The sequence below is a fragment of the Ceratotherium simum genome, chromosome 19 (genome assembly GCF_057802395.1).
Source record: "Ceratotherium simum simum isolate JZ-2026a chromosome 19, ASM5780239v1, whole genome shotgun sequence".
NCBI classification, from domain to species: Eukaryota; Metazoa; Chordata; class Mammalia; order Perissodactyla; family Rhinocerotidae; genus Ceratotherium; species Ceratotherium simum.
Genome location: NC_141918.1, coordinates 20899551 through 20912766, shown reverse-complemented (window position 1 = coordinate 20912766; position 13216 = coordinate 20899551). Strand labels below are relative to the sequence as shown.

Here is a 13216-nt window from a genome sequence, read left to right as displayed (position 1 = left end):
ATGGATAGCTCTTGTATATCCAAATAATGAAAGAAATGGCGACGAAAATCCAAAACAATGGGCTACCTCAAAATCACTTCTACACTGTGAACCCGGCCAGAGCACTATTCACTGCCATGATGAGTCAAGGGCAAAGTGGTAGAGGGGATCCTGGAACACATTTCAGGGATTTACAGACTACGGTAAGCAGAAAGCTGATTCGTCATTGGGACATCATGGAACCCAAAGGCCATAGTTAGCTTAGTAGTATATTTTGGTGCCCACGTTTGAAAATGGTTATTCTGGCTACTCGTGGCTTTTAATGACACTACGCTGAGAAATCACTACTCAGGGAAGGCTGAAATCCTATTCTATCTTACTTATTCTGGCATACTGACATAACCATCACCCTAAACTCTAGCATATTCTAATTGGGAGGAAAATGCAACATATAGGGAAAGTCTTTTTTGGTGACAAAGCCAGCAAGAGTAGAAAAGAACTCAAGGATTCAGTTTGGGAGAACACAACAAAGTGTACTTAGAAAACATGGTCATTAGGCAAGACGTTTCCTAAACCATCTGAAACACAGGGATTGTCATCTCCAAAGACTACAGGAAATCCCCTGCCTGACCCAATCTAGTTTATCTTACCCTGATGGAGAATTGTTCCATCCTAAAAGGAGCATTTGCTACAGCTTATTCCAATGTCAACTCATCTCATCCTCAGATCCTTGATAATAACTGTGTCTGGCACATACTAGGCTACTAATACTTGTTGCATAAATGGAAAACTCCTTACAACTACAGTCAGGCATCACGTAATGATGGGAATATGTTCTGAGAAACGGGTCGTTTAGGCAATTTCGTCATTGTGTAAACATCATAGAGTGTAATTACACAAACCTAGATGGTATAGCCTACTACACACCTAAGCTATATGGTACTAATTTTATGGGACCACCACCATATATGCAGCCTGTCTTTGACCGAAACGTCATTATACGGTGCATGACTGTATTCTTAGGCTTATTTCTCATATTTCTCTTGAACAGACAATATCGATTCCTTTATATATTTATTTGTCTATCTATCACAGGCTTCAGTTTCCTATTTTATTATTTCATCTTTGTAACGTTCCTATAAAGCCCTTATAAGCTCTCAAAACTCCACATAGCAGCATGCGGTAGTGTACTGGACTGACTTATAGAAGGCCCTTGTCTTACTCCCGCACATGATTGGTACCGGCCACCTCTATTTGAGATTCTTGGCAATGCAATGAACATCACAGTATTTTAAGCCCTCAAATAAACAATAAACTATTAGGGCAAGAAGAAACTTTAAAGTACATTTGGTTCAAGCTTCTCAATCTTACAAACAGAAATCAAATCCAGACAAGTTATCTGACTTACTCCAAGTCATACAGCTGACTCCAAGTCAGCAGTAGAAAAACTGGAACTAGAACCCCAGTTTTTAATTATGCAAATATTTAATTATACAAATAATTATACAAATATAATATTCTATTATATCACATCATTATTATTTTTCTATCAATAATTATTTTAAGGTAGAATCCAGGCAAATGTACTCAAGTCCAAATATAACTTCCATATTTTCTAATTTAGAAAAATAAAGTCTTTTTCAAAAAGGATGCTTTGCTTCAAGACAGGTTAACAATATTTTTCAGTGAGTCTCATTTATGGATTACTTCTACATAAAAAGAGTGTATTTAATGGTACCAATTTAAAAGTTTGTAAAGAAGAACAAGTATTTAGGGAAAGGGGCATCCTTTGAGTCTTGATTTATTATTTCACTTTTCATAGGAATGTATATTTTAATTCTCGGTTATTCCTTGTTAACTAAACCTGCCTCAAAAATATATGGAAAAGCTAATGCCTTCCTTTTAGCTTTCTCAATGTATCTTCACTGATAGTTAGTCTATGGAGTATATTTACACCCTAAATATAAGAGCATATATAATCCTAAATTCTACAAATGTTTCTCTAGCTCAATTAAAATATATAATTTACTCATATTTATTTTGGAAATATATCTATTATATGAACAAATGCTATATTCCAATCACTAAAAGTCCTCAAGTTGTGATCCCAATTCCTTTACTGTATATGCTCAAATACACCCAGACAGAAGCTGAATTTCTGAAATCTAAAATTCCTGATCCTTTAAAAGAAGTGGCTGTTTTGAAATCTAACTCTGCTTATATATGTCCATATGTATGTGTGCTACTCAATGTGACTGCAATGGAATACAAAAACAACAGAAACCCTACACTCATAGATTTCCTGGAAAATATATGAATTATGAAGTCACTCCAAATCCAAGAATACACATCAATGCACTCTTCCATAAAAGTACCTTTATATCTTGAAAATATATATATATTTATAAACGCCCTTTACAAAAGCAGCTCTCATCAGATGAGAGATCAAATCTTTTTAACCAACACTAACAAAAGATAAAGCCCTTACAACATTGTCTAAAAGAAACTACCATTTTTTTTTGTCTTGATTCACAAGTTATTTCCTTTTTCACTGAAAAGCATATTCTTATCACAGAACTCATCAGCCAGAGCTGAGTAAGCAAGGAGCAGTATTTTTGCCCACAGCCTTGTTCTGCCCCCTTGGCAAGGGGCAGCTATAATTATTCTCCTACTTAAAACTTGTTTGCAGACAGCTTTGCTGAAGGGGCAAACTGAGCCCTCCCTTTTGCAGGAGCCCACGCTGTGAAGGCCCAAGTGTCTATATCCTTGCCTGTCCTGTCATCCCACTGAGATAAGCGAGGGCACCAGTCTCCCCTCAGTGCCCGAAAGGCAGCATAAATTCCACACTTCTGCAAATTCAGAGAGGGACAAGGGAAGGGCACAGAGCAAATCAACAATGAACTGACATTGCTGAACCTCCACCAAAGAGCCAGGCTATGTTAAAGAGCACTTGGGCAACAAGGAGGGGGGAGCCATGGAAGCATGTTTTAATAGAATAAGCGACAATGCACGGACAGAGTTTTCCTTTTCTAAACAGAGTATCAAGCATGCTCTCTCTCTTCTAATCCATGTCCCCAAAGGGAAGTTGCATTGACTATCATATATTACATTGAAGTACACTATTTTATATATTATTTTATAATGCCTTAAATTCAAATAAACATAAAACTTTAGCAAGATACCCTTTTAATATTGCATACAGTTTCTTTAGATGATAAATGTGGAAAGTTTCCCTAGTGCAAGTGAGCATGCGTTGAGACTTGCCATGTTAAACTACATGGAAGCTTATCTCTTTGTGAGTCATGGAAGGTTCAAATAGTGACATATTAAACCAGAATAATGACTGCCATAGAGAGGAAAGTTCATATTAATAAATAAATGCACCAAATTTTGTAGCCATATTCTCTTCTTTGAGACCAAATGAAAAATTTCTATTCAAAAAGACAATGTTCCTATAAAATCCAAAAGCACCAGAAACTAGGGACACAAGATCAGAGCATTTATCTCTACCAGAACAAGGCAAATGTTACCAGGGAGGAATATTAAAAATTATAACAGTGCTCACTTGAGTGCTATAATTAAAACTGTGTCAACATTTTGCTTGTAAAACAGATTTTTCAAGGGAGGTTGTACATTAACCATTATAGCTGACTACAGACTTACATAAGACACACGGGTTATTTTTTCCTCTAAGAAATATATTTCAATAGGATCAAATCTGATGAGGCTCCAGGTTCATATACTGTCATAAAAAAGACCTGACAGACCTTAAAAAGAATATTCAGCTTAGCAAATATGATAATAACACATATTCTTTCATTGTTCATTTAAAACTTTATAAAGTTGGGAGATTGGCAAATGCTCTTATTTTCACCTTTAGCATAAAATTTGTGCCTGATAATACCCTAGTTTCTCTTTAGATCATATAAATCTTTTGTCTTTTATTAAAGATTTCCATGGAGAGAAACTGTTATGAGGTTTTCTTTAGAAGTTTAAAAAAAAAACCATGATGTATAAAACTTACTCTCAAATGGCTGAGGAAAAAAAGCTCTCTTTCTAGATATATATCTATTCTCCTACTATATATATCTCTCTCTATATATTTTTATATAGAGAGAGATATATATCTAGAGACAGAGAACATATGATAAAGCAAATGAGGTAATTTGTTTAAGAAACTGGCAAATCACATGAGTGTTCTTTATACTATTTTTATTCTCACAACTTTTCTTTAAGTTTGAAATTATTTTGAAAAATAAAATTGAAAGAACCAAAAAATTTTGCCTAATAATCATCTTCATACATATTTTTAAAATATACTGCAGAGCACCTAGAGCAAGAGCCCTGAGACCAAGGGTGTCTCTTTCCCATAGAAAGGGATCAACTCACAGGACTGAGGAAACACAGTGAACACTCCCCCGAGACCTACCACACTGAAGTGCCAGGGATTTAGGAGGCAAATAAAAAGTGACCTCAGTTGTCCTTTGGTTCAGTCTTATAACACAAGAGGATTCTTTAAAAGGTAAATTATATACCAAGAAGAAGAGAAAATAAAGAGAGGAAAAGAGATGACATCAGTATACTGCCATGTCCTTTCCACCTGCGAGAACTAGCCACCCATTTGAGCAGATCTTGGAAAAGTCAATACAAAGAGCAGCATCACTACACAGCTGACATTGGACCAGTCATTTAGCTTCTCATCTATAAAATGAGTGACTTGATGAGAGAGTCTCTTTTACCTCTAGTATATATGTCACCTATGGATCCACCAAAAAGTAACATTTTAAAGTAGAATCCTCCAAAATTCCGATATGTGGGAGTGGCAACCAAAATTAATCATGGTGTCTAGTATCCAAACCACAGATTTCTATAGCACAGATAGTTTTTATAAATCTCTTCTCAGAAAAACAAAATGATATGTTTTGCCTATAATTTGGTACTCACCAGAAATATAAGCATGTGTTTGTGCACGTGACAGTGCAGGTGCACACAGGCCCACATGCAGAGAATCGGGTTACATCATAGTCTTTTTCTCCTTGAGAACAACTTGGCTCAGATCATATTATCCCACTTAATAGATACCATATCTTGTAAAAATAAAATAATCTCAGCCAAAAAAACAGGCATTTCAAATTTGTAAGGCAACTGCTTTAAGGCACTATTTATTTAGAATCCCAGAATGAGATTTTACATAGAAATGCAAATATTTAGTAAACTATTCACATGAATTTTTACCTCAGGACTGTCTTTAAATATACTATCCCTATATCTAGTATATACAAAGCTTTTTAGATGGGAAGAATGTCCTACAGGACAATAAAGACAACCAACATCACCTATGCCAATGATGCTGCAGGGAAAATGGAACCCCTTCTTGGTCTCCAAATACTTGAGCAAAATACAGGAACAATTAGAAATAATTTCCTATACTTGCCGTCCAATGGTCTAATAACTGTCTCTCAGCCAAAAGATAATACTCATCCATCTAATCATTGATGGCATCAGAGTATTACTCGATGCTGGACCGATGATATGCAACTTCTAAGCAAAACGTTAGTGTCTGCATATTTCTATACATGATGTCCTTCTAGATGTAAAAGGGACTGTGCATGTGGTCAGTGAGATATTAAGATTACACTGTTAGAACAACATTGGAAAAGGAAAGATAATCAACTTGGTCAATAGAAGAAAACCCTGCTGTATCCCATTGGCAACAGGGACTAGAGTGACCCTATATGGGTCACACCATTTCACTTTATTTCTCAGCTACTGCAGGCAATGAGGATGCATTATCAGGGTGAAGTCAGCTGAAATGGCCAGGGAAATCCTGATGCTTTTTTCTACCACTAATTGGTACATGCCCATAGAGGTGAATGTGACACAACGAAAAGGAGGCAGGACTTGATATCAAAAGACCTGTTTCTGCAACTGAATGTATTTCAGCATTTATGAAAAACAGCAACATACTGAGGCTCAGTTTCATCATCTGTAAAACAAGGACGATATTAGTTACGTCATAGGGGTCTACAAAGGACTGAATGAGATAACATGTGAAGGTGCTTGGTAAACTATGACATTTAGACAATACAGAGAATTAATACAATGGCAATGTGCCACCAAGAGACAGAGCTAATCCTCAATTCAATTATCCTTTTGAATTCATGATAAAGCCAGCACATTCAGACTATTCTTATATAACACAATATTGTGCAACATTGACAAACATTTTGAGATTGCTGTAGTTGATAAGAAACTTCCTACACAGTATTAAATACTTCACATGGTGTAAAGTGATAATAAAAGCATGGCATATAATCTGTTGCAGATTATGAACTAGCTCTTATGATGAGCCTTTTCAAATAAATAAACTCAGTAATTCTAACCCAGTAATTTAAGGTCTATGGCTTTGTTAAATCCCAAGTCAGAGAAGCATGAATAAATGAATGAGAGATATAGACATAAACCTAGTTGTCTCTGCATAACACTCAGTGTACATTCACTTCCTTTACTTGGCTTGAGTCTCTCATTAAAAATACGTGAATTCACGTCCATGAGTTCCCTCAAATCTCAACTCGGTTAACTCACTGGTAAGGAAAAATATACATAAACTAAGCTAAATAGCTTGAGAAAATTAAAATGTTGATTGATCATCTGAGTTGATTACTTTTCTTCTTGTTTTGTTGTTCCAGGGCAAAAGACACAACCAGGAATCTTTTTAGTTTTTTCATCCATCCATTCCTCAACGTCCTATTGAGTGTCCACTATGCGCCAGGAACTTACTTGGTGAGAAAGAAGATTCTAATCAGTACACATATACACATTCTTATTTGCCATTGACTTCCAAGCTCTATTAATACCATAAAACTCAAGGTTTACTCTTGAGCTTGTGTCTTAACGTGTACCTAAACATACTCATGGAATATGGAATTAGGGGAAGAAAAATCATGCAAATTTGGAAGTTTCAGTCTATGTAGGCAGATTTTCAGACATACAAAAAAGCCATCATTTTATGTTGTCATTTCCCTCATGGGTGTTTTAAATATTACCGGTACATTATAAATTTTATGGTTAAAAAAAAAGCTATTTAATTTGTAAACATGCCCTGGAGCATCCTGAGAGCACTAAGCCTTTGAATATTTCTTTATGAACTCATTCAATAATAATGAACCAACAGCAGGTTCACTGGCACTACATACTCCCCACCTGAAATTAAACCTTTAATGACCAAAAGGACCCCACAGGCTCAAGCAGCTGTCCCAGATCACTGATACAGAGATAGTCAAATTCCTCAAACAAGTGGTACTATGACGAATTTAGATGTCCAGGCAGTATCTAAGCTGTGTTTAAGGGTTTAACGTTGGCAGCCTCCAAATAAAAAGAAAAGAATCCTCAAAGGTGACTTTATTTATTTTTTCCCCCAAAGCCCCAGTAGATAGTTGTATGTCATAGCTGCACATCCTTCTAGTTGCTGTATGTGGGACACGGCCTCAGCATGGCCAGACAAGCGGTGCGTCGGTGCGCGCCCGGGATCCGAACCTGGGCTGCCAGCAGTGGAGCGCACGCACTTAACCGCTAAGCCACGAGCTGGCCCTCAAAGGTCACTTTAAACATTAATTTAGAGCTACGGAGTACAGTGATCAGAGCGTGGAACCCACTAACTGAAGCACACGAATGAACATTGTCAGGGACCAGACCCTACTACCAAGGGGATGGAGCTGGTGGGCTGGGGCTGGGGAGCCAGGGCCTGCGCTGTTGGCAAGGTGCAGAGAAGACACATAAATGCAATGCCAGCGACTGGCCACCTTCACTATGTGAATTTCAGCCTGGCTACTGATGTTTAAATACAATATTTCACACTGCATTCTCTAACTGCATTTCATCACAGTATAAATAACTGGATAAGAATGAATCATCTATTTCCACCTTGCAGCACCTTTGAGTATGATACACAAGCAATATTTTTCTCAAAGAAGATATATTCTTCAGCACAATTATTATACATTTTTTTGGGTGGGGGAAGCAGCTTAGAGAGTCAATCTATCATAGTCATGTAAGGAAGATGGATATGTAGAAAAGAGAGGCCCAGAGCAGGAGAACCACTGGCTTGACAATCTCAGAAGACTCATGAGGGTAGAGGGGACTGCATGGATGGAGCAATGAGTAAAAGGCAGTAGTCATTCCAAAGGCTATACTGAAAGAAAGGTCATATTTCAGCCCCAGTGCCTGGACCCAGGAGGAAATCCGTAAGTGTTTGCTGAATGAGAGAAAATGGGAATTACGAGACCGCAATCTGGAGAAATCAGATCTGAGACATCTTTATAAGGTTAGGAGGAACACTGTGTTTGAAGAGCAAGGGGAACTTTGAAGGTGGTGATAGAAGGATTAAAGAGGAAAGAGAAACTCGGTCCAATGACCAGGTCCAGCCCTGGGAGCAGAAGAAATGCCAGTGCAGGCCAGGAGATGAAGTATGTGATACTCTGCGGGACCTTCTGAGGGGGTCGTCACTGCTTAGGGGATACAGTATCTATGAACTGAGTCAGTGTGAGCGCACAGTGGTGGGTGTGTGGTGGAGGGCTTAAGAGGACATAGGAAAAGTCCTTTATTTTGGACGTTAAGTTTTTCCATAGCTAGATATAAAGGGTACAGTAGACTGGAGGAAGGTAGGAACCCAGTCAGGTTAGACCAAAAACAATTAGAAATAATGAGCTATACTTCCTTTAAGAAGAAACAGTCTTTGCTTGAGTCCCATTACGTTGCAAACATAGTGAATCTATAGAATAAAATCACTCTCTGCCACAGATACAAGTTAATATTAAAATTTAACCTCACACAACTTTCTAAATACCAAAAAACTATTGATTGATTTGACTGACACATTTCTCTCCCAATTACCTTTTTACACCCTATTACTTAAACAAAACTAGACATAACTAATCAATAATTTTACTGAGCATCCCTGAGGGCTCTTTTATCCACGCTATCCATAGAGCTAAACAAAAATAATCATTCACGGTCCTGTGTGGTGAAGGATCTGGTGAGACCATGTATATATGCACAATCCTATTCTCATTTCTTTTAAAATAAACATGCTTAAATAAGGGCCACATTAAAACAGTAGCTGGATTCAATGACTTACTTCATTTTTGGAGCTTGTTCAGGTAAGACTGAATTATCACTTAATGACTCTCTTTACCATTCAAAAACAAATAGCTTTTTTTTTAAAGAAATAATGTGAAAATAAAACACGAATTAAAATTATAATCATCACGCTGCTGTCACTTTAATATCTATAGACTTAATTGTTTTACAATTGACAACATGAGAAAAAATATGCAAGGCTAGGTAGAAGTACGCTGCTGAATGTTCATTGGGGGAAAAAGAAAATGAAGACGACACAAATGGAAAAGCAGCACAATGATTCTAGCTCTCAGGTGTCTAACCTATGAGACCACTATGCACAGCCTGGAGACAGAAAGAAAGCTTTTCCTTTATTTTTTCTTTTCTGCTATTTTTCTTTTTAAAAGGTATGCATAAAAGAAGATTGTAATGAGCTACCCATCATAAAGGCCAGCATTATTAGGTGCCTGCATCTTTTTTTACCCTATGCTTCAAATAGCAACAAGATGAGGTGCTGGACATATACAAATTGAAAGTTGCAACTTTTAATAACCTTCGTACTTCCACAGACAAATATCTGTCTCCTTGCCTCGACTCCTCCTCCAGGCTTCCCAAGAAGGAGGGAAAAGGAGTCAGATGCTGCACTTGGAAACAGGAATTCAACACACTGTTGTGAGACACGCTTGTGAGAGAAATTTAAGGAGAATGGAACCTTCAATTCCATTTATGTGCCCATTTGAATTTACTACATTTGCTGGTTAGTGAGAAACACTGCAGAACAACGGTGGGGGCTGCTGCATTAGCAAACTGGCCGAAGTATCCGTGTCATTTATACTTACCCACTGCACAATTGGAATGGAAACGTTTGCTCTATTGGAAGACAGTGATAAGGATGGATTTTTAAAGTTTCCATTTTTAAGTGAAAATGAAAGAAAAATGCTCATCTAGATGTGTTGTGCCTTTGAGCTCCATTTGAAAAAAGAAAAAAAAAAAGGCAGAGAAAGCTGCTGTGAAGGTCACCAAGTGAAAGAACTTCCTCAGGGCACAGAATAAATTAAATCCCAAGGAAAAAATAAAATGTGATTTCCAGAGTGTGAGGCACAAACTCCAAATGACAATGATTGACAGCCAAACTATATCCGTGCAATATCCAAGACTGCACGTTCTCATTTACCTCAGTGTAGCCAGCAAGCGCCCATTAAACATCCGTCTGATGCCCAAATTAACCTTCTTGGCAAACTGAAAGAGGCACAAACTATCATAATCAACCTTTCATTATCACAGCAGCCTCTAGTTAAAGGGTCAGAATAATTGTGCCATCAGAGCCTTGATTGTTTTCAATCAACAGACGGCTGGAGTGACAGCTCGGTGATGGAGGGATCTGATGAAACCGCACCAGGCCTAATCAGAGCAGATGAAAGGCAGGCATGATTGGTGCAAATGAACAGTCGTGCCTCTCCTTTTCATTTACAATCTGAAATTACTCTTAAATTTGTGGGGTTTTTTTTTCCTCCCTATGAGCACCACTGAAAGAATGTTTGACTTATTATGAGTTCTGACAGTGCAGAGTTATAAAACACAGGTAGGGTTATCAGCTGAGGCTTTAAGTGGGTATTCAGCATAATTCTAACAAATTCACTCTTCAAAAGCACAAAATGACTAAAAAGGCTTCCAATGACCTAACCTCTCAGTGCTGTTTGATTAACAGACCCATTTATTCCACTGGCATTCTGAATGATAAGATAAAACCGAGGGCAGAAATACCCTGCAAACGTTTTCTCTCAACCCCGCAGCTCTGTTTACTTCAGTGCGAGTTCCTCTGCCCCAAATCCTTTCTGTTCTTGAACACATCAAGAGCTCAAAAGAGCTCAACCATCAGAGGGCATGGATCAAATAGGGGTTGTTTTTGGTTAAGAATATGAAGCTACATTGGGACCCATAAGGGAAGGAAACAGACCAGAACTCACCAATCCCAATGTTGATTATTAAAAGAATAATTGGGGAAAAGAAATAAAAAATTTTGTGATAGGCCAAGCTAAATTTGGCGTAAAAGGGACTTGGAGAAAACTGAAGCAATGTAAAGTTGCATTCATACAGCAGCTAAGCTATTGTTAACAAACGATAGACGTTAACATCCTTAATGATGAATGGAATACACACTTGGAGTCACAAAAATAAGCCTCTAACTTCTATTTTCTTCTTTAATCTTGAGATCAACCAGCCAATCATGAGAGTATTATGATTCAGGTAGTACCGCATAACAGAGGAAAGTCTTTTAGCTGCAAAGATTAATATGCATCTAATCTGAGTGTCTGTGTGTGCGTGTCTACCTGCAAGTGTATGTATGATGTAAACCCCACCTACATGTGTGGAAGAGAGAGGGACAGGGTGGCTACTGGCTCAGGATTCAGAGTTATTTTTAACCTCTCTACTCAAAATTTTTACATAAAACAGAGGCCATTTTATTTGTTGGTTGTGTGTTGGAATGATGAGCTGGGGGTATATAATTAGCAAAGTAAAAAGAAGAGTTATTAAAAACAGTCTGGAACTTTCCATGCAACATTTAGCAAAATTTGTTCCCTCAGAGCTAGACCTCATTTTAAGGGTTAATTGCTCACCATGAATGTACACACAATGTACAAAATTTCCATAGTTCTACCTACACGTAAATACACTTCTAGCAGGATACTGCTACATTTGTCATACGACTTTCTGTAGCATCTCAATGTTTTCATTTTGATTATTTTTTAGGAGACAATTCTCAAAAGAAGATACCTGGCAAACGGTTCAAACCAATATTTTCCAAACCCGTCCTTGCTCTCCTGCCACTTTCTCAAGGGCCCATATTCTTCAGCAGTCACTTCACTTCTTGTGCACACACAGACACCTCCAGCAAGCTTTATCCATGACACCCGCTCCACCATCTCCTGAGGGATCAGTTCTTCTCCCAGAGTGCTACTTGGCTTTTTAAGGCACAACTTCCTTCTGCCAGAAGGAGTGGCTCTGGGATACTGACAACACGTGGGAGTTCAAACAGGATTTCCTAGCTGGTTCATAGAGCATGAAGATGAAAAGCAGGCCGACCTGGGTAAGGGCTGTTCTAACCCCTAGAATCCAAGAGGTGTGGAAGTAATCATTCTAAAGCACTACATGGCCCCTCCACAGGGCCTAAATCTTACACAAGATGAGAAAAGCAGAAAGATTCTTCAGGGGACCTGGCAAACCTGACACATCAACCCCTTTGTTTAGTTTATTATTTACCCTTTATACTGGGCTTCACTCCAGAGTATACAGTCCCAGCAGTGGGCAGAATAAGAAATCACTTGCAGTCCTCAGCAGGTTCAATGTCATTCTCACGGCCAAAGACAGGGATGCCTAAAGTGTATTTGCCTCTTAACTATGCGCCGTCCTTTCTGGATGGAGAGGTTTAGTTTTACTTTCAGCTGTGAGTAATTTCCCATTGTGACTGGCTGACTTATAGTCAATTTAGTATAATTAATGCCAAATTACATTGTAATTCACATAGAATTACAAATTAAAAGCTATATTAAGAGCAAATGAATTAATCAAAATTAATGATATTATGCTCACTTGTTTTAAAGTGTTAATAAGATAGGTCTTCCTAAAACATTTAAACTCTAGCGCACCATCCATCACTCCTTCGAACACCTGATTTCCTTGTGTGGGCAGAGGAGGTAGCGTGTGGGCATTTCTCATCAACAAGAACACACACACACACAGAAGATACGTGCATTCAGCCTCCAGCTGGAAGGGCTCTTTTTAGCTTGTGTTTTTGAAGCATAAGTAATATCTGTGCTTCTTACCTAAATTGACTTGTAATACGTCCTAGAGACAAAGGGGAACAATGTCAAAACTCTGTGATATCTATCTTCGGAACCCATCAAGGATTTTTTTCCTAAGGATTTTTCTTCCTCGTTATGTTTGGCCTACCAGAATATTGAAATCTGTTCACATTCCTCCTATGTGCCACCCCAAGTAACATGGAGGTGGTCAGACTAAGGTCACAGAGAATGCAGTACTCTGTACTTGGGCACAAAAGAAGTCTAAGAATTATCTTTATCTATGAATGCTGTCCATGATTATTGTCTTAGAATGGCCA

The 13216-nt window shown here is 38.0% G+C and overlaps 1 protein-coding gene and 1 non-coding gene across 4 annotated transcripts in view; one reads left to right on the top strand and one right to left on the bottom strand.

The window, feature by feature from the left end:
• The window catches only part of KLHL32 (kelch like family member 32), a 188287-nt gene that overhangs the window by 33815 nt on the left and 141256 nt on the right, over positions 1 to 13216 (bottom strand). The window lies entirely within an intron of this gene.
• On the top strand, positions 3880 to 3970 carry LOC147914508 (U5 spliceosomal RNA). The gene has a single exon (XR_015555289.1). It is a non-coding gene; the product is annotated as a U5 spliceosomal RNA (small nuclear RNA).